This window comes from Apium graveolens, chromosome 4 (genome assembly GCF_009905375.1).
Source record: "Apium graveolens cultivar Ventura chromosome 4, ASM990537v1, whole genome shotgun sequence".
NCBI classification, from domain to species: domain Eukaryota; kingdom Viridiplantae; phylum Streptophyta; class Magnoliopsida; order Apiales; family Apiaceae; genus Apium; species Apium graveolens.
The window spans coordinates 141,534,511-141,557,882 of NC_133650.1; the positions used below are offsets into that span (position 1 = coordinate 141,534,511).

Consider the following 23,372-nt stretch of genomic DNA (forward strand, 5'->3'; position numbering starts at 1 on the left):
ATAAAGAAGTCTTAAAAAGGTCGACCATGAGCTAAATCTCTAGGGAACATTTTTTAGTGGTTTAAAAATGCTTGTGAAGCTAACTGTAACTTTTCAAGTATTGTTGTAGCTATAAGATGCAATAAAGTTTATAAAAAAAAGCTGATGCTCTACCTTCTCTTTGTCTATCCTTTTCTTATGTTTCCCATCACGCTACTCCTTTTACTCATGTTGTATCAGGTTTGCTTGAAGAGGGATGGAAGGCAAATAAGAGATTGTATAACTCACACTACTACTTTGAAATTTATTGCAGATAAACTTTCATCTTGTTGCATTATCGATGTAATTTCCTTCCTATTCCCCCCGCCCCCTCAGATAAGTAAAAATACCAGTGGCCTGCGTGGGAACATAGGGCAGTGGATCCTTTTATCTGCTGCAAATGAATTAAATTTAGCCATTGATTTGGGATATAGTCCTGCACCAGGACTGATTTCCGTGGCAAAGCCTCTAAGTTGGCTTGGACAACGAACTTGCTCATCAACAAATCCACCACCAGCAGCGACAACTCCGGAACTTTTGGGCAAACCCGTATTACAAAAACGAGGTTTTTACTGATTTTAGTAATCGTATCTGCTCCTTACGTCTTTCTTTTAAATTTTCTTTTTGTGTGTGCGCATTCTTTGACATTGCTTTATGTTTTATTTTAAATTATTTTGGTAACTTATTTTGGGATATTTTTAATTGCATGGTTAAATCCTCAGCTGTAATATCAGTGATTTTAAATACTAATACTAATACTAATGTACAATCTATGCACAAACAAACCAATATATGTATGTGTGTGAACAAAATGAACAAACAGAGTAACAGAAAAAGATGAGAGAAACATATAATCTGAGTCCAGTGCATAATTGTCTCCTTAAAGCTTATTAGCCCTCACTGTCGTGTGCGAGTGAAAAGCCTCCCAGGATAAAATGGATTGCAGTGATGTAGAACAGCACTCTCAGCGAGTTTGAAACAGAACAAGAAATTATCACCGGAGGAGAGAGAGGTAGGGTTTTGTGTTTAGAGGCGAATGTGTTTTTTTGTGTGTTTTTAACCCTAACGCCCTAGAGGTGTTTGTGTAGAAGATAGACTTGTGCGCTACTCTTTTCCATAAATAATATCATTAATTATAGAATCGGTGTAATACTTGTAAGCTACTCTATTCCATAAATAATCTGAAATAGAATCAGATTAAATATATCAAGACGTACACCATATCAATTAATCTGAAACAAAATCAAAATAATTTGTCATAATATTTGAGCCAAATTCTAGTGGAAAATAATCATTTCCATTATTAAGAGAATATCATCATATCTCACACATATTTTAGTCATAATGCTCAAAATAGGACTTACCAATATGGGACTTATACCAATATTTTCCAACAATCCCCCACATGGGTAAGATTGGTGATCTTAGTAGCACACACTAGACAGACAGACACAAGGTTTGACTTGGTGATGATTTCTTCGATCAGATATAACATACGATAGGTAGAGAATGCTCCTTGAACCTTCGCTCGAGTAAGCATACCGACTTTACTGGTAGACAGTAGACGTGCTTGTCCTTGAACTGTTCGACCGTTTATGTAAATGATGTTATACTTATCACTATATCTTTTCTGACTCGTTCAGCTGTCATGGGTATGTCCATTTTGGCCATGGAACATCGTCCTGGTTCTGCAGGAGTTTCTAAAGAATTGTGCCTCGCAATTCTTCTTTGAAGGGGCCCCACTTCTCTCCCACATAGGTGATCTTTGTCTTATAGAGTAACCCGCGTTTACTCAACTGAATTCCATGCATTCAACATTTTCAACTCCATGTATTCACCGAAAGATCATTAAAAGTTCAGAAGTTTAACCTCGTACCTTACGGGTCTCACTGTTTCTCATCATAAGAACAGGCCAGGGGTTACCCCTATAGTGATTTGGTCATCATGATTTAGTTGTCCCATTGAACCAAGTTCTTGGGATCTCCACTCAGCAATGGTTGGGTGTCCACCATGATGCCGTTAAGCAATAGGTTTAAGGCCCATCCCTCTCGATGATTTCTCAACCACTTCTCTTGATAACCCTTTGGTTAGCGGATCCGTGATATTATCCTTTGACAATATATAGTCAATGATAATAATTTCGGTTGAGATTAATTGTCTAATGGAACTACGTCATCATCGTATATGACGGGACTTTCCATTATACATCGTGCTCTGTGCTCTGCCAATAGCGGATTGACTATCACAATGTATCCGTATTACAGTCACAGGATTTGGCCATCTTGGAATATCCTTCAGAAACTAGCATAGATATTCAACCTCTTCAGCGCATTTATCTAGTGCCACGAACTCAGCTTCCATCGTGGAATGAGTTATCACCTTTTTCTTGGAGGATTTCCATGATACTGCCGTTCAGGCTAATGTAAATACGTAGCCACTCGTAAACTTTAGTGCCTTCTTGCTAGATATCCAGTTTGCGTCATATCCCTCTAATACTGTTGGATATCTGCCATAGTGCAGTCCATAGTCTCGAGTTCCCCTCAAATACCTCAGTACTCTTATGATTGCTTTCCAGTGATCAGCTCCCGGATTACTCATAAATCTACTCAACATGCTAATTGAGTATGCAATGTCCGGTCTTGTATAACTTATAAGGTAAATCAGACTTCCGGTTATTCTCGAGTATTCCACTTGGGAGACTCCTACACCTTTATTCTTGGATAGATGTAAAGTCATATCCACAGGTGTCCTAGCTTTCTAAAAGTCATCCTTAAGAAACTTTTCTAGGATCTTATCAACGTAATGAGGTTGACTTAGTGCGAGACCCTCTGATGTCCTAGAAATTTGAATTCTCAGAATAACATTTTCTAGCCCCATGTCTTTCATGTCGAATCTTGATTTCAACATGTCCTTGGTAGATTTGATCACTTTATTATTGCTTCCGGCAATAAGTAGATCATCTACATACAATGTTATCATGACATAACCGCTGTCATTTTCTTTGACATAGCTATTCTCATTTTCCTTGTAATAGACACAACTATCACATTCATTGATTTTGAAGCCATTTTCAAGCACGATCTCATCAAATTTTTCATGCCATTTCATAGGCGCTTGATTTAGACCATATAATGATTTCACTAATTTACAGACTTTTCTCTCTTGTCCAGGGACAACAAACCCTTCAGGTTGTTCCATATAGATATCCTCATCTATATCCCCCATTTAAAAAAGTTTTTTTAAATCCATCTGATGCATTGTTAGATTTTGCATTACAGCGATAGCAAACATCATCCTTATGGATGTTATTCGCGTTACAGGAGAATATGTATCGAAGTAATCAAGGCCTTTATGTTGCTTGTATCCTTTGATTACAAGTCTGGCCTTATACTTATCGATAGTGTCATCGGTTTTTAACTTTTTCTTGAACACCCACTTGCTACCTAATGGTTTACAACCGGTTGGAAAATCTACTAATTCCCAAGTATGATTCTGCATAATCGAATCAATTTCGTTCTTAATGGCCTCTTTCCACATAGGCCCATCTGGTGAGGTAATCGCTTCCTTGTAGGTTTTCGGATCACCTTCTTCGAGCAAATAGGTCATAAAAACAGACCCATAGGATTTCTCCGTACGTTGTCTTTTGCTCCTTCTCACAACCCCCACATTTCCGTCTTCACTCTCATTATTATCATCTATAGACTCATGAGTTCGTTTAGACGTCATAGGTTGTTCGTTTCTTGGATTACATGGAAACGTTGTCTCAAAGAATGAGGCGTTCCTTGATTCCATAATGGTATTCTTTTGAATATCGGGAATCTTAGATTCATGAACGAGAAACCGATATGCACTACTATGCGGAGGATATTCGATGAAGATACAATCCACGGTCTTTGGACCAATCTTTACCTTTTTAGGTGTAGGGATTAGTACCTTTGCAAGGCACCCCCACACTTTCAAATGTTGATAACTTGGTTTCTTCTTCTTCCATAATTTATAAGGACTTACATCCTCATTCTTGCGCATCATAATATTTAAGATATTATTTGCGCTTAAGATGGCTTCCCCCCACATCGACTGCGGAAGTCCAGAGCTTAACAACATCGCATTCATCATCTCTTTAAGAGTGCGATTCTTCCTCGCAGCGACACCATTTGACTGAGGGGAGTATGGTGCAGTGACCTCATGGATTATACCATGTTATGAACAGAATTCCCCAAAGGGTTCAACATATTCATCTCCACGATCACTTCGTATTGTTTTGATTTTCTCATATTGTTGTGTCTCAACTTCTTCCTTATAAATTTTAAATTTATCTATAGCTTCATCTTTGCTTTTCAGCAAATATACATAGTAGTATTTTGTACAGTCATCTTTGAATGTAATAAAATATTTGTTCCCTCTTGTTGGAGCGAATTTAAATCACATATATCGCTATGTATTAGGTCTAGCACTTTGATGTTTCTTTCCACACGTTTAAATGATGATCTCGTTAATTTTGCCTCAACACAAGTATGCCACTTATGTTTTAAATTAATTGTTAATTTTGGTATTTATTCTTTTACACTTAACCTTCGTAAAGTATCGTAATTAACATGTCCTAATCTAGCATGCCATAAGTTAGGAGATTCAAGCAAGTAAGCAGAAGAATTCTTTATTTCATTATCGTCCTTAATGGACATAACATTGAGCTTAAAAAGCCCATCGGTTACATAACCCTTACCTACAAACATACCACTCTTAGACAAAATAACTTTATCTGACTCTATTACAATGCGAAAGCCATGCTTATACAACATAGAACAAACACCAGGTTCTTGCGAATATCAGGCACAAAAATTACATTCTTCAAAGTCAGATTTTTTCCAGATGTCATCTTCAGAATCACCGTGCCTTCTCCTTCAATCGTAGAAGTTGCAGAGTTCCCCATGTAGAGCTTCTCACCGGCATTAGAAACTTTGAGGCTAGAGAAAATCATCTTGTCTGAGCAAACATGCCTTGTAGCTCCATTATTAATCCACCATTCTCTTAAATTTGAGCCAATAAGGTTTACTTCAGAGATTGTAGCACATAGGTCTATATCACCTATCTCCTTAGACACATTATCAATCATGTTTTCTTCCTTCTTCTTGTTGGGCTTCTTGCAATCGGCATACCTATGCCCCATTTTTTCACAATTGAAGCATTTCCCTTAAAACTTAGACGACTTCGAAATTCCTCCTTTGGGTGCCAGCTTTCCCCCTTTCCTAAAATTGTTCTTCTTGGGATTGGAGCTCTAGTGCGCCACCATGTTTGCCTTTTCCGTGGCAACATTAGTTTTCCTCTCGGATCCTCTGTTGTCTTCTTCGACACGAAGTCTAACGATGTGATCCTTCATAGACATCTCCTTACGCTTGTGCTTAAGGTAGTTCTTGAAATCTTTCCAACCAGAAGACAACTTTTCAATCACAGCAGCAACTTGGAAGGACTCACTTATGACCATCCCTTCAGCATGGATATCATGGATGATCACTTGTAGTTCTTGTACCTAATTGACCACAGTCTTAGAATCCGCCATCTTGTAATCAAGAAAGCGACCAACGATCCACTTCTTTACCCCCAACGTCCTCGGTTTTATACTTATGGTTAAGTAATTCCCATAAGACCTTAACTGTTATTTTCGAGCAGTATACGTTATACAATGAATCATCCAAACAGTTTAGCACATAGTTCCGACAGATATAGTCGGCGTGCTTCCAGGAATCCGTAACATACACAATCTGCATATCACTCTTAGCAGTGAGCAATGGGACTTCCTCCTTGAGATATCGATCAAGGTTTAGAGTGGTCAGATAAAATATATCTTTTGCAGCCAGCGCTTGAAGTTTGATCCATTGAACTTCTCAGGTTTCTCAACGTGTGGAGCAGGCACAACAGGATGAGTAGGCGCTACTAGATGCGTAGACGCAACAGGTGGGACAATCATAATAGGTGTCTGTACACCAATATTCTTTCCAAGAGGCACCTGCAACTGTCCAACGACAGTATGTCCCTAAGGCATTCTTCCCCAAGGCACATGTCGGGAAGGAACATGTCCGACCGGCGGCTGACCCCTATCAAGTACCAGTACCTTTGCGTTACAGTTTAGCGGTGGTTGGTGATCCCCATCAGATGTTATAATCTGTGCGTTGGGATCAACCACATCTTTACCAGTCATATTGTTCACGTTCTCCATTATTCAGTTAAACAAAAACACGCAAGACAGATTTGTCAGTCACAGGTTAAACAAAATAATAATCTTTAAGATTGTTGTACAATCTGTGCAAAAACAAACCAATATGTGTATGTGTGTGTGAACAAAATGAACAAACAGAGTAACAGAAAAAGAGGAGAGAAGGATATAATCCGAGTCCAGTGCAGAACTGTCTCCTTAAAGCTTATTAGCCCTCACCATCGCGTGCGAGCGAAAAGCCTCCCAGGATAAAACGGATTGCAGTGATGTAGAACAACACTCTTAGCGAGTTTGAAACAGAGCAAGAAATTATCACCGAAGGAGAGAGAGGTAGGGTTTTGTGTTTAGGGGCGAATGTGTTTTTTTGTGTTTTTAACCCTAACGCCCTAGAGGTGTTTATATAGGTGTAGATAGACTTGTGCGCTACTCTTTTCCATAATTAAATATCATTAATTATGGAATCGGTGTAATACTTGCAAGCTACTCTATTCCATAAATAATCTGAAATAGAATCAGATTAAATATATCAAGACATACACCATATCAATTAATCTGAAACAAATCAAATTAATTTATGTCATAATATTTGTGCCAAATTCTAGTGGAAAATAATAATTTCTATTATTAAGAGAATATCATCATATCTTACACATCTTTTAGTCATAATGCTCAAAATATGACTTACCAATATGGGACTTATACCCATATTTTCCAACAAATACTACTACTACTCCTAATAAAAATAATAATAATAATAATAATAATAATAATAATAATAATAATAATAATAAGTAAAAGACTTTAAAATATAATTAGATTAAGAAGAAGTGCTCTAATAGATTAATTAATTATTTTAGAGAAGGATTTATATTAGACACTTTAGTTTATTATTAGAAGTAGCTTAAATTTCATGCCATGCACGGGTTCCCATTAATATTTATAATTTTTATTTATCCCGTCATATAATATTTTTAAAATATTTATATAAATATATAATAAATATAAATTTATAAATAAAATTATAGGATAACCTGCGGTCCTAGTTTAGTAGAATGAATAAGTATACTATGTCTAGTAATTTAACAATTTAGTAATGTAGCTATAACGACTCGTGTATTTTTGAGTTATTTAAATATGTGATTATTATGGAAATTATTAAATAAAATATGTGTGTTGGTTTTGACCGCTATGTGTTGTTTGATTATTATACATATGTGATTTATAGTATACCGGGTTGTCCGCGCGATTAATTATGGGATCGTATTGAATTATTTTCACTTTCAAAAGTGGATTTAGTGTAAATTTATTTGCATAAATATTGGGAATCTTTCTAAAATTATTTTTATGATTTTATAATTACAATAATTATTTTTAGGATTTTATAAAATTGAGAAATCAATATTTTATTAATTATTTATCTTTAAATGATTTTCTGAATACTTTTATTTGTAAAATCCATATTTCATTCTATAATTCTTCAAAAATTATGAAACTCATATTTATTTAAGTTTGGAATATTTCGAGAATTTTAAAATTATTTTAGAAATTTTCGGGATTAATTTCACCCGCGCGTTGTTTCGGTTATTTGTTAAAAACGGGTATAAAGTGCATATGAATAGGTAATTATGGGAATCTTTAAAAATTATGAAACTTATATTTTATTAAGTTCGTATTATTCTGAGAATTTTAAAATTATTTTGAAAATTTTCGGACATCATTTTAACCGCGCGTTGTTTCGTTATTCGTTAAAAAGCGTGTATAAAGCGCGCCTCAAAAGTATTTTTAAAATTTCAAAACTTATATTTTTATTAACTTCAGAATATCTAAAATATTTTTAGACCATTATTGTTATTTTTCGAAATTATTTTAAGGATGCCTCGGTTCGCTAATTTCAAATTCGGGATAAAAATCTGGGTCCCCGGATATTTCGGGACACGTGTTAACAACTTATAATAAGAAGTTAACACGTATCCCATTTTCACAGGACACGTGTTGGCTGCAGTGTTTCTCCTTTGTTTCCATTTCAGTCTCTCTCGGTTTAATCTCTTATCTCTCTGTATCTCTCTCCTATCTATTTCCCATCTTCCATCTCTGTTTTCTTCGCGTGTTTCGGTTGTTCTTCCTGTTTTCCCTCCGTTTCCGTTCCGGTTGCATCGGTCTCGCCGCCGCCGCGATTTTTCCGGTGAGCTCGGTGGTTCCGATCAGCTTTGTTGAATGATATCTATATATATATATATACTGTGGTATATATAGGTGTGTGTGTGTAATTTGTGTGTGTGTGTAATTTGTATGTGTGTGTGTGATGTGTGCGTGCGTGTGTGTTGTGCTGTGTTGGTGGTGTGGCTGGTGGCGCGTGGCCGCGTGCTCCCCTATTTTTTGTGATGTTATTGTGGGTTATTTTGTTGGGCTTGGACTGATTTCCCTGTTGGGCCTCGTTATTGGGCCTTGCTGTTGGCTTTTGGTTTTGGGCTCTTGGTTGAGCCTGTGCGTGCAGTTGGGCTTGGTTATTACAATTTTAATTCCTATTTTTTTTCTGCAGGAATTATTGAATAAGATTCGTGATATTATTATTAATTCGCGTGGGAAAATATTTTTAATAAATCGGTGGAATTTATTTGGATACCCGAATATTTCGGGCACCAATAAATTTTGCCGCCGTACCGTGATGACTCGTTACGAGCGGACGGTGTACGGTGATGACGATGTTCTGAGTCCTAAATTCTATAAATAAATAAAATAAAATAATTATGTAAAATATGTTTGGATTTAAATAACTAATTTTGATTGGTGTTGGGACGTACGTTATATAAATAATGGTGGAATAATGTTGTGGATTGTTGAGAATTGTTGACGTCGATTATAATCGACGGGTAGTCTTATAAATAAAGAAGTTGCTGCCAAAATTTTCTAAAAAAATATATTTGTAATCGTACATAATTATGTTACGTGTTACCCCTATTTATGTTCGAGAGATGTGATTACATGATTATGTGTATAATAATAATACGAGTCGGGTTGTCGGATATTGGGTTATTAGGATTTGAGGATATCAAGCATGTCGGTATAACTAATTAGGGTATTCTGTAATTGTAGATCCCAGTCGAGTTGTTCCAGGATCAAAGTCAGCGTGAAAGCTACTTAGGGTTTGTAAAGCGTTGCAAGGTAAGTACCCCTGACCATTCTTTTATGGTTCTGTACATATGAATAGGTAAATGTTTTATTCTCGTAATGGAACAGAAACGTTTTAAGTTATGTATCCCCTGTAGTTATAAAATTACTATTTTCAAATTGTTTTGGGGAAAAGTAACTTCGAACAGTACCTATCTCGAATGTAATGATTTGAGAAACGGATTTTATATGTCTGCTGGCTAAATAAATGATTTTGAAAAGGAGATAGGTACAAGTGTTTTGAAAACTGGATAAAACGGTCAGATATGGGATACATTGGGGCCAGAGTAGGCCTATTGAGGTGGCGTAAGAGGCTAATTCGGTTGCGCGCACTATAAAACCGATTAGTCCAGCAGGTCAGAGACCTAGCTAGTCTCTGAGTTCCAGAACAGGTAAATGGGATGGCAGTTAGAGCCGTCTAGTGTTGATAGCCTGATTAGCTGTCTTCACATATCCGCTATGTATCTGATTGGGATTTGTGAATTATATAAGAGCGTGATTGGTTGATACAACGATTTTATAAAATGATTAGCATGCTAAAATTGGACTCTGGTATTACACAGCACACTACTATGTTGTTTTCACAAAGCATGCTAATTAGTGATATCCAGTTTCTTTGATTATCATTATGAAATGTTGATATCATGATTACAGCTCTGTTCCCATTATTATTACATTACTGTTTTAATCTGTTATTCATATTTTGGTACTGCTGAGCGATTATGCTCATCCTTGCAAACTGTTATGTATATTTCGCATATGCCTAGAAGATCAGTCATGTAACACCCCCAAATCCGGGGTCGGGGATCCGGGTTGTCACGAGTTCCATTTCCCTTAATAACACCCAATCTTAATAAACAATCAACTACTCTGTACTGTGACCTCACAATAAACACACACACCACAAGTTATAGTCTCAGAGATGAATATCCAAAAATAACACGAGTCATTTTATTCCAAAATTATATGCCATTACACCTTAAAAGGGTTTCTGAATAGATTTACACTTCTTTGCCATTATTACAATTGATAAAGATACATAAGTCTGGTACATCAAAAGTTGAAAGCCTAGCCTATTGGTAGTTCCTACCTCAGCTACAACGACATCAACGCCTATAGGAAACTGCGGAACGTTTCCTATCCGCTCACGAATTGGGAGCTTGGTCCTGTTCATCTTTTCTATCTGTTGTTGTGTGATGAAAGAAGAAAGAAAGGGTGAGCAACAAGCCCACCAAAATAATATGTATAGTGATTTACAATATATGAGCATTCTCATAGTACTCATGAAAGTCTTGGTCAAGAAGAAATGAACCAAGTTTGATATCTTACCGCGACCAAGTCGCAAAATATTCAGTATATATGTACATATATACTTTTCACAATCTTTGAAATCCTCTGACATGTATAATATACCCAGAGTTCCCGTTTATAACTGTATAAAATATCGTTGCAAGGTGATCTCATATATCTAACCTTGTCTCAACGTTTTTTTCTGAAAATCTTTGACATACATAAGATAATCATTTGCTGGATATAAGTTTAAAAGATGAAGTTACAAGATACTCCAATATACTTATATCTTTTCCAAATACTACTTGAACTACCACCGTTCAAGTTATAATTAGTTTCAAAAGTTCATCACATAGATGAGACTACAAGACAAGATATGAATAGATTCAATCTTTGAACATCATTATAAATAAAGAAGTTACGACATACTTCATTAAGTCCCGATATATATATACACCTATATATATATATACATTTCATACACTCCTTGAAAACCTCTGTTATGAAAATTATAAACAGAGTTGCAATATCCAATAAATTTGGAAAGGAGAAAACCTTGGCATAAACCTGATATCTTGCTGATCAGGCAAAGATACCAATAAGTAACCTTTTCTACTAGTAGATGGAGGAATCCCCCACCGGTCATCACCCTGGCCACATAAGGACCTTGTGCTGGACCGCCACCCGGCCTCTTACGCGTTGATGGACTGCCACCCAGCCACTTACACTTTGATAGACCGTACCCCGGCCTGTTGCTTATGCCGACTCAATTAGATGGACTTACTTCCCGAACATTGGGCAAGTAATCAAATTGTTTTCTCAAAACAGCAACCATGTTGCGAATGTAAAATACACCACAGAGCCGGATCCCCCAGGTTTTGAGCGAGTATTTAAATCCCCTTCTAAAGGAGGATCTTAAATATAAAAGAATGAGTTTTGGGATCCGCCCTAACTTTTAGAAATCATTTTGAAGACTCGAAAACATTTTTAAGAATGTTTGGAGTACTGCTGATTTATTAAAATAAATCAGTCTCGATATATTAGAAATATTTGAATATTATTATTTAAATAATATTCTCATAAAGATAATCCTTATAAAAATAATCTAAGTAGAAGTTTTAAAACTCATACTTGAAATGGATATTAAATAACCAAAGATATACTTATATGAAAGTACTATCTTTATTTGAATAATCGAAAATAAGTTTGATTATCGAAACATTATTCTTTAATAAAATAAAGAATATTATTAAATAATAAGCGGAGTCATAATACCTCGAATGAATATTATAAATAATATTCATTAAATAAAATAAACGGAGTCATACATCCTCAAATGAATATTCAAATAATAATCATTAAATAGAATAAACAGAGTCATAAGTCCTCGAATGAATATTCAAATAATATTCATTAAATAAAATAAAGTTATCGAATAAACCTTATTCGATCAATAGTTTTGAAAACTATATATATATATATAATTATATATATATATAATATACTCGGGAACATCGACTCCCGGTTTAGAAATATGTTCGCCTTTGGGTCCCCTATACTAAGGGTATACGCAACTACTGCTTATCTCTAGCATAGGTATTATGCAACTAATAAGCATTGAAATCAACAGATAGATAACCAGATTACGAAACAGACATGCATATATACCACATCAGCATGCTCCAATATATCACAAAATTTGCTAATAACATTCATGCACTTATCACAAGATAATGCATATACATATATTTACATCACAACAACAGTATAACGGGTAGAAAACTTGCCTGAGCGACTGGGGGTTATAAATGGCTTGGGACGAGTCTGGTAACCTATAAACAACATATAAGTTGGAATTAAACCAAAGTCACTTGTAAATCTATACTTTAACCAATTTAGACTCTAACGCTAGCTTTGCGCTTTATGATTCTCTTAAGTCGCTCGAGTACCCTCGGCTCCACCATTTTTAATAAATTAACCATTATGAGTTTTAAGGCGATTCTTTCGCGAGTGTCTTACCAACTGCCTAACACACTTTACATAAATGTTTCATACTCCAATTAGTCCTTTAAGGTCTTTAACCAAGGTTTCAAAGTAAGGCAAGGGGTAATGATTCGTTCGCGAAACGTCATTACTTAAAACGGCCGTTTCTCCTAAACCGTACATCGGAATCAAACGAACCACATATCAAAACGAAGCTCGTAACATGAACTATCTAAACATGGCAATGGTCAAAACCTAGCAGGGAGTTCTCGGGTCCTAATGTTATGAACAAAAGCAGTCTAAAGTAAATCGGACATTACGACGGCTATGTTTACGCGATTTCCCAATTTTATACCATTCCAATTCAACCACCAATCAATCCCAATTCATTCATACAACCAACATCCATCCACACTACATCATAACAGCCCCAATCAGCTCAACATTAACAATTTATACTTATTCTTAAACTTGAATTTAAACTATACTTAAGTCCTTTAACCAATCAATAAGATTTCAACATTCAATTCACTACCATTCCAACCCAAACTCTAAACCAACAAGCATCAAGCTACTCTTTTACCATAACAATCAAAATCATCCTAATATACAAGTAAAGCTAGGGTTTGGAGATGTTATACCTTCCTTGAAGTGATTGGAGTAGCTACGAAGCTTTAAGAAGCCTTGAGATGTCTTAGGGATGCTTGGATCTTAAAGGAAAAACAAGAAAAATCAAGTTAAAAATCTTGAAATCACTATTCATTATCTTATTCATTGATTTCTTGGAAGAGATTGAGAATGAATTGGAGGCATAAACTTATAAAATAGCCATATCTATGCATAAGGAGTACTAGATAATTATCTTACCAATTAAGGAAGCTTAGAACATGAATTTTGAAAATTCTTCTTCTTGAAATGAAGAAAAGCCGAGAGCAATGTTGAAGAATGAAATGATTTTGTGTTTTTGATTTGTTTTGCCTAGCTTGGTTGTTTTTGTTTTGTTTTTGGTTAATTACCTTTCTAACCTTGAACTTTGTGTGGTTTTAAATCAACCACACCTCCTTCCCCTTATATCATGCTTATGTCAATTTGTGATGTCATCATCCCTTACTTGCCCTCTTCTTATTGGTTGGATGACCTCATCATCCCTAACCTCCTTGATTAACTTCCTAATTGTTTGCCTAATGATCGCTGATCTGTTATACGGTTCGCTTAACTTTCGTTCTCGTTTCTCGTTTGAGGGATCATACCCGGGATCTTATTACTTGGGTTTCCTTAACCTTTCTCAATACATTATAATCCTTTTATGATCCTCTCTTATAATCCTTTAATTTAAATCCTTTTTATCCTGTTACCTTATACTCACTTCTTTCCGTATCTAGTGGATTTCCGGGAAAAATCAAAGTGTTCAGATTTGGATTATGACGATCTTTACATACACTTATATATCACATAGAGTACCAATAAAATCTCAGAATATCCATAAAAGAACCCCTACATAGTGTGGCATGAAAACTTTTCTTATTCAGCATAATCTGCAGAATCACTATTCATAAAGGTTTCAAAAATTTCCAAAAATTGGGGTTATTACAAGTCAGACCGACCCGTGTTCCCGCCCCTAATGGACCTGGCTCCTCTGAGGTAGTTTGTATCAGACCATGAGGTCTAAAGAGTTGCTGAATAAAGTTAGTGTGTCTTAGATGTTGAATAAAGAGTTGTAATAGTGAGAACCTGAATTATACTTGAACCTGGATCGGATCTTGGTTTGGGGTCAAGTTATTATATTTTAATAATAATTCTGTTGTTTATGTTTTTGGTAATTGTGTTTAGTGACGTCAACTCCTGACCCCGGGGTTGAGGCCGTCACACAGGGTAAGTCCTAAAATTAGTGAACCATTCGAAGTATTGTTAAATATAGATAAAGTTGTTCATGAGTGATATAACCGTCACACCAGTGTGTACAATTAATGTATTTTACTTGTCAATGTTAAAGCGATAAGTATTGGGTTTGAATTAAGTGATTGATCAGGAGCCAATGGGGCTCTTGCCCAAGTTGTTCTGCATATAGTGATCAATCCAAATTCTTGATCGTTAAAGGCAAGTCCTTGGAAATGAATGCATACCTATTGTGAGTACGTTTGAACCCTCGAGTAGAAGGGTCTACTTGGTAATTAGAGTCAGATATGCTTGATAGATATCCTCACTAGTGTAATTAAACCAGATTCTGAGGACATAATCTTTTTAGAGGGGAAGGATATAACGACTCGTGTATTTTTGAGTTATTTAAATATGTGATTATTATGGAAATTATTAAATAAAATATGTGTTGTTGGTTTTGACCGCTATGTGTTGTTTGATTATTATCCATATGTGATTTATAGTGTACCGGGTTGTCCGCGCGATTAATTATGGGATCGTATTGAATTGTTTTCACTTTCAAAAGTGGATTTAGTGTAAATTTATTTGCATAAATATTGGGAATGATTCTAAAATTATTTTTATGATTTTATAATTACAATAATTATTTTTAGGATTTTAAAAAATTGAGAAATCAATATTTTATTAATTATTTATCTTTAAATGATTTTCTGAATACTTTTATTGTAAAATCCATATTTAATTCTAGAATTCTTCAAAAATTATGAAACTCATATTTATTTAAGTTTGGAATATTCCGAGAATTTTAAAATTATTTTGGAAATTTTTGGGATTAATTTCACCCGCGCGTTGTTTCGGTTATTTGTTAAAAACGGGTATAAAGTGCGTTTTAGAAATTATTTTAAAATTTCAAAATTTATAATTTTTATTTACTTCGGGATATTTATGATATTTTAAGACTGCTTTCGTAGATTTCGGATATTATTTTAAGTGTACCTCGGTCTGTTAATTTTGAATTTTGGGGTAAAGCAAGCCTTTAAATCTTCGTATTTATCCCGTATATGACGTGCCAATTTTATAAAATTGGGGAGGGACACGTGTTGCTTCCCTGTGTTCGGCTGCAATCAGCTGTCAAACTAAGAATTCTTTTATTTATTAATAAATCACCCCAAATTCCCCCCCTTTTGTGCATCTCGCTGCCTTGGTTTAAACTCTGTTCCTCTTCTCCTCCTTCCTGCTCTTCGACGGTTGCTTCTTGTTGTGCCTATTTTCGGTAATCACAGTATTGCGCCGCCCTGTTCTCCGTTTAACTTCTCCGTTCTGATTCCGGCGACTTTCTTTCTGGTTTATTTCCGGCTTTGCTTCGGCTTGGCCCCTGTTGTTTCATTGGGTATATACATATATATATATATGCAGTGTGTATATATGTGTAATTATGTGTGTGTTCAGCTGCTGTGTGCGTGTCTTCTGTTATCGCCGCCGTGCGGTGTTGTTCGGCCCTGTTTCTTTTTCTTTTGCTTGGTTGTGCCCTGTGGCGCGTGTGCTGTATGGACTGTTTATTTTATTTATTGACTGACCTTTTAATTTTGCAGATTATTTGATTAAGATTTCATGAAATGAATTTAATCGTGCGAGAATAATTAATTTAATTGGTGAAATTTATCTGGAAACCCGAATTTTATCGGGCACCGATAAATTTTGCCGCCATTCGCGATGACTTTATACGAGCGAACGGTGGACAGTGATGATCCAATTCTGAGTCCTAATACGAATAAAAATATAAAATACGAATATTAGTAAAAGTGAATAATATCGGTGGTTGGGATTGTGATTGGGGATTGTCGTTGATGTTGTTGTGTTTGAGATTTGACGTCGATTGATGTTTCGACGGGTAGTCCGATAAACAAAGGAGACGCTGCCCGATTTTCGGGAAATTAACTATGGAAATGCGGGAGCGTATCCGATAATTATCGGAGCGTCGAGTAAACATATATATATATACTTATACTTTATACAAACTTGATTGTACGTTGTGGTAAATGTTCTGTCCAAAACTCAGTAACCCTAATTTCGTAAAATGATGAGTATAAGTATTTTCTGGAAACGAACACTGAACTGATTTCGAAAATGTGAACTCTAAATTATGGTTTGTATTATTCTAATATGAATGATTACGAGTCGGGTTTGAATATCGTGGGGTAAGAATTAGTATCGAGGATAAGTCAAGCATACCTAGACGTCTAACGTAGGGTATTTCGACCCTGTAGGTTATAGTCGGGAACCTGAAAGTGGATGATGGACTAAAGATAACATAGTGGTCAGTCGACGAGCTTAGTAGAGTTTCAACAGAAGACCTGAGTGTCGTAGTCGAATCTAATGGGATCTAGTGGTTGGACGTTAGAACCTGAGCAGCAGAGCCGGCTCAGAGTTGATCAGTAATAGTTGTAAAGCCTTGTAAGGCAAGTATTTCTGAACTTTTCTTCAAGATATATTACCAATGTTTTCGAACTGTTTCATAACATGTTACTATTATTAAACATAACTCCTGTTTTATAATGCATATGCTTCAAACTATTTACCCTTAAACCCTGATTCTTTCTTGATCTTGAGCCGTAAGCCTTATTCTTTGCAAACCGTCCTTTGTTGATCCTCAGACACCAAACCATACAAATATAATACTACTCTTCAAAGATATAATTACCAAACACCAAATACTGAAAGAGAATGATTTGAAAATATAGAAACTTTTATACTCCAATCATTCTTAATAACATCAAAGAACCATATCCTGAAAAAAATCATTACTGGTCTCATACCTGACCCTTGTACAAACTGAAAACCGTTTCTTATACATACCCTGATATACCCTTGAGATATCCCTGAGTTTCCTTACATTTTTATGCAAATGTTTAACCATCATCGATTATGATCTTGTTTTATTGAATCATATTGTTATCATATTGAACTGCTTAGGATTGGATAGTTTTTATATATGTGGACCAGATTCGTGGTCAAACCATACCAATGGTCAAGTTAGGCCAATGTGTGCCTTGGATCCAGTAATTAGAGTAGTGTTGTGTGCTTGCTCAGGGTTAGTGCGTGACTGATCAGCAGCCTAACCTTGGTTTTTAAAATTTAAAATGAATATCCAATTCTAATGATTAGTTAAAAAGAAACTTGATTCCTTTGAATCATCTCATTTGATCATTGTTTAACCTCAGTTATCACTATTATGACTTGTTGAGCTAGTTAGCTCACCCTTGCGATTCTTTTATATATTTTACAGTTGAAAAGAATATGGATGATAGTGAAGTTCCTCAGTCCAAAGTGCGGGCTAAGGTTCCAGTTGAGTTGAATCAAGCTAGCAGAAGCTTCATGCGGTATAGAGATAGTCAGATTGTAAGAATGATTTTATTATCAATTGTAAGTTAAATTAGTTGGGATTTGGTACGTTGTAATAAGGATTAAGATTGTGGCTTGTTTTCATACTTTAACCTGTTGCGATCCGTGGTTATGTGAAGCAGGGTCATTGCAAATAATATTTCCTATACAGGTTTATATTGTGCATGAGTTGTGGACCCCAAACTTCTGACCCGGGTTTGGAGGGCGTCATAGTAGCTGATATATTAAACTTTCATTTTGTAATAATAGGATAAATTGTGATCGTAGTTTAGTAGGATAAGTAGACTATGTCTACTAGTTTAACGGATATATAAGTCTATTTATTATTTTAATAACCAAAATTAGGGGATAATTGTTGAACTAAATTATACACCATTCCGGTTATAGTATAGTATAGATTCTAAAGGTCGTATGATATTAAGAGCAAGTCCAACAACTCCTTTAAACATGCTCTTAACTCCAAATATAAAAAATATGATAAAAAAATTGCACTCGAACAGTGTCTTAGTGATTCCTTTTATCACTAAGACACCTCTCTCATGCCTTATCTTTAAGCAACCACAAGTCATACCTTATTTCATTTTTATCAGTAAAAAATTATTTTTTCTCTATTCTTTTTAGTTCTTTTCTCTCTCTTCCTTTCATATTTCATTCAAATTTAATATTATTATAATAATAAGGAATGAATATAAGGATCATTGTTGGAGTTCAAATTCAAAATCATGTCTTAAATCACTAAGAGTTAATATTTATAATATTTATAAGGAACCTATTAAGAGACTGTTGGACTTGCTCAAAGTACTCTATATATTAGTCTATTCAATTTGTGTTTGAGTATCTGAGGCTAGTAATTAACCCTAGGGGAGTAGTCACGGAGGGAGAAAAAGACAGAGGAAAATAGATGCATACTTTCCTGTTTGTGTCTACTAGTCTACTAGATCAGGTAACTCTTTATGGCCACCAATAATGTCTCCATACCTGTGTACTTGAAAAATTAGTTTGAAAAATTGGTTACCATAATTTTATATGCTAAACATGTGTTATTAAAAGGCTATTCATATAGGCTGCATGTGGATCTTTATCGCACACTTACATTTATATTTTAATACTATATTTGGTAATCTTGTATGTGAGTATCATGCTTCTAAAGTATAAGGATTATTATAATATTTACATGACATCTGTGTGTACATTTTCCTGAAAATCAATGTTCTGTTGTTGTTATTTACAAGTTTTGTAGGTCATTAATTCGATGTTATGTACCGATAATTTATATACTTATTTGATAATAAATTTTTTTCTTTAGTTTGTACGTGGACTGAATTCAATTTTATAATATTAATGTGTTTGTGTAGTATGCGACATGTAATAAAATATTATTATTATTATTAACATTGTTATAAACTTATGACATTTAGTGATAATTGATCAAGTAGCTTGAATAGGTCTAAGATCATGGTGTTGTGTTAAAATAAAAAATATGATTGTATAATGTTCAAGTACATGATTTCCCTTAGTATTTTATTATATTTATTTATTTGATATTGTTAAACTAGTAACACGAAATGGATGTCATGGTACATGCGTGTAGATTAGGTTAGTTGTCTTATATTAATAGATTAATAAAGGCCTACATGTTACTAGATGGTCACTGTAGTGCAGAGACTTTGAATTCATATATAGTGATTTATACATCTTTTGGTTAAAAATTGTTAATTTCTTTAATAGTTAATGTATTGAGTTGATCATTTCCCTGACGTGGCAACATAAAGTATATATACATGCAATTGATTTTGGTCTACCTGGTTAACTAACTTTAGCTTAGACATGTAACTAATAATGTTTATTAATTATAAATTATGATTTTGTAAATAGGTCGGGAACCGGGAATTTAGAGTATCGTGTACGGATTTCGTTAGTATCAGAGTTGCGATATTTGAGCTATAGATTATGTCCCCTTCTTATTCAGCACTACTCCTATTAGGAATTTAATATCTTTGATTTGTTGAATTCTATATTTATTTGCTCCGTTAATATTGTTTGATCATTTTGAATTCCGAAAATTATTTTAAAAGTTGATTTGGAAAATTTTAAATATATGTTTATGCTGTTTTCAACAATCATTTATCACATTCTCTGTTTTGAAAATCTAAATTATTTGTCTCATGTGATTTTAAAATTTTGCAAGAATATTTTTATTTGAACCCTTAGAGATATAAGATATACCGAATTAACCAGCTGTAGGCGTACTACGGCCATGTCATTATGGCACCAGTGACATGACACTTCCGTGACAGTGTCATTGATCATAGCGTATCCTTTTGTTAGCTCTTGGGAGGAACTTTTGGCCATTTGATATTTGTTCAGGATATGTTGGTGCACCTAGAGTTTGATTTGTGATTCATTTACGGTGACGATGTATATGCCGTACACGTCAATCATTCTGTTGGACGCATTAGGTAATCTATGATGTGTATTTGTATCTGTTCTGATCTCGGTATGAAATATCCTAACCACTCGTTGATTCAGCCTTACTTATTTTAAAAATTGTTCTTTATTGTAAAATGTACATTATTTATTTTTGATCTCTTATTTTGTAAATGTATTCCAAATCCGTACTGGACGTTTGACTCATGCCATATTCTTTTTTCTGGCAAGTTCTTAGGGGGGTATGGGAGTGTGTGATGGAGAGCTACCCTATTTCATTGGTTAGGATTTCGGACTTTATTATTATCTAGACTTCTATACTATAATATAATAACCGGAATGGGGTATAATTTGATATGCTCTTTTTTGCTCTATTTGGTAATCTCTTTTAAAAAAATTAAAAATAAAAATGGTATTATTACAAAATCTTCTAACAGACTATGACACAGACTCTCAAATTCTATAGACACTCCCAACAAAATCCACCGCTCGAGACTCTACGTACACCCGTAAAATCTAGTAGCATGAGCTTCAGAAGGAGGACTACCCAATCCCAATGCATCAGCGTGTGAACAACCGGTAAAATCTTATATTATACAAGTGGATTAATTGCCTGAATTTGAGGTATCTTAGACTTTGAAAACATTTATATATTTGTAAACTGAGAAAACTAAAATCTTCGATTGAAGCTTAGAATGATGTTTATATGCTAATGGAGTGTGAATTACCACATGATTATTTCATTTGTAGAACTAAGTGTGTGTATAATTATTTTGGTTATCTGTTCTACATATCTAATCAGATCTTTCTTTATATTCATATTACTTTACATATTAACAAGTATTCTTCTATTATTTGACATAATTTTGTAAGGTTATTGTTGACCCTTTAGTTAACCAGTATTGGTGATTCCTATAGTTTCTCAGGTCGATTATATTTTTACTTACATATGACTGTTCGCCAACCCTTTTTTTATTCGCAGGCGATACCTAAGTTAACTGAATGGAAGGCCACCCTTATTTCATATTGAGATTCAAAAATCGCACGTTTGTTGTAGTCATCTCTTAATGATCATGTGTGAGTTTCCGTAAGTAACCAAGTTTATGACCATTCTTTACATTCGAATATTATACTTATTAAGAATATCTTTTAATACTTTCTATTTTTTAGACTTGCGTATCCTGCGAATTTTCTGCAGCTTTTTTGCACCGTCGCACCTGCCTCTACCACCGAAGAAAATTTGGCATATGTGTGTTTCATGGGACTCCCTCTCCACCGGTCGAGACTCATGAACGGCTCTTGCATTGACAACTTCAACAGCAGAAGCTTCAACATGAGCTTTTCTCTCTAGGCAAAATCATCACTCAAATTCAATCCACCTTCAGGTAAACTTTTAGACTATAATTATTGATCTATTTGGCTAATATACATGTTAATCAGCTTAATTTAAAGTTTCAATTGAAGTTTTAACTCATCAATATTGTAATTCTCGGTTTATATGTTATTTTTTTTAGTTTTAATATTCTGGACATAATGCTTATATATACATAGGTATGTATTATTTGTTTAAAGTGATGGTCTTTTTAATTATCTCTAAGATTGCCTCAATTTGTGAAAGTACGACTATAGTTGTTTATTCTTAACAATTGAATGCACGATGTGGAGCTCTATTAATCGAAAGTATAAGCTGATAACTATAGTTGGCATATTGCTTTTGAATAAGGAGGTTACTAAATATGATAATTACAACCGTGCTAAAATATGCACCAAACACAGGGTTCGAGTTTGATAGCCAGCTCGAGAGATAAATGTATTTGTTTTTCGTGCTGATCCATTAAAAATCAGTTACATTACTCAACATGAATGCATTGTGTAAAATTTTAACATACCCAATAACTAAATATACTCCCTAGAAAAAACCTAAATACACTATGTTAGGATCAATTGAAGTTATCAAACAGAAACTATGAGAAGCATCGACGGATGATGACTGCAAGCATCGACAGATGATGACTACAAGCATCGACGGATGTTGACTACAAGCATTGACGGATAATGACTACAAGCATCAACGGATGATGACTACAAGCATCGACCGATAATGGTGACATCGACAGATATTGATAATCGACGGATAATGATATCAATAGATGATGATGTCAATGAATGATAAAATTAGTATTTGTCATATTAGTTGATCTTTGAGGAGGAAAAGGAAATAGGAACTCAAGTCGGTGAAGGATATCTCAGAAGCAATTGTATAGGTTTCCTTGTTGTTAATAGAATAGGATTCCTTATACATTGGTAGTTGTGCTCTATATAAAGAAAATTAGGTGTATGCTATAAGCATTGCAACATTGTTATATCTTTCGCATAACCTAGCAGCTCTTAAGGATATTTGTTCATCCTTTTGAGAGAGTATGATTGTAATAAGTTTTTATTAGTCAATATAAAAACTGTTGATTCTGTTGAAGCTTTGTCGAATTGATTGTATTAACTGTATTCACCCCCTCTACAGTTGATTAAGGGCCTAACAATTGGTATCAGAGCTTGCTGTTAATGTATAAACAGTTTAAGATTTGAAAATCAATCAACCATGTCAGAAAAAGGAGAAGAAGAAACACAGAATCTGAATCTGAAGCCACAACCCCCAGCCACATCACAGATAAGAAGCAACATGAGTAGGTATGAAGCAATCAAAGTGCCTATCCTGAAGATACATGAATATCCAATCTGGAAAGTCAGGATGGTCATGTGCTTGAAAGCCACAGATCCTGAATATTTGAACATGATCTATGATGGTCCTCACAGACCGATGAAGGTAGCTGTTTCACTTGCAAGAGAAATAGAAAAGATGATAGACAAAGACACGAAGGACCACTCTCCTGAAAATATCTCATTGATCATGAAGGATGCTAAGGTCAGACACATCCTGCACAACAGTATTGATATTGTTATGTCCAATAGAGTCATTGGATGTAAGACAGGAAAAGAG

At 34.7% G+C, this 23,372-nt stretch overlaps 2 long non-coding RNA genes across 3 annotated transcripts; both read left to right on the forward strand.

The window, feature by feature from the left end:
* Positions 1-139: 139 nt before the first annotated feature.
* Positions 140-18,119, forward strand: LOC141716916 (uncharacterized). Its single transcript, XR_012573437.1, has 3 exons — positions 140-583; positions 9,323-9,391; positions 17,835-18,119. It is a non-coding gene; the product is annotated as an uncharacterized LOC141716916 (long non-coding RNA).
* Positions 18,120-20,821: 2,702 nt separating this feature from the next.
* On the forward strand, positions 20,822-22,751 carry LOC141716917 (uncharacterized). 2 transcript variants are annotated; one of them, XR_012573439.1, is made up of 4 exons: positions 20,822-20,956; positions 21,360-21,464; positions 21,548-21,762; positions 22,316-22,751. It is a non-coding gene; the product is annotated as an uncharacterized LOC141716917 (long non-coding RNA). The 2 variants fall into 2 exon arrangements; XR_012573438.1 differs by lacking the exon at positions 22,316-22,751 and having other exon boundaries at positions 21,548-21,899.
* The last annotated feature ends 621 nt before the right edge of the window (positions 22,752-23,372 follow it).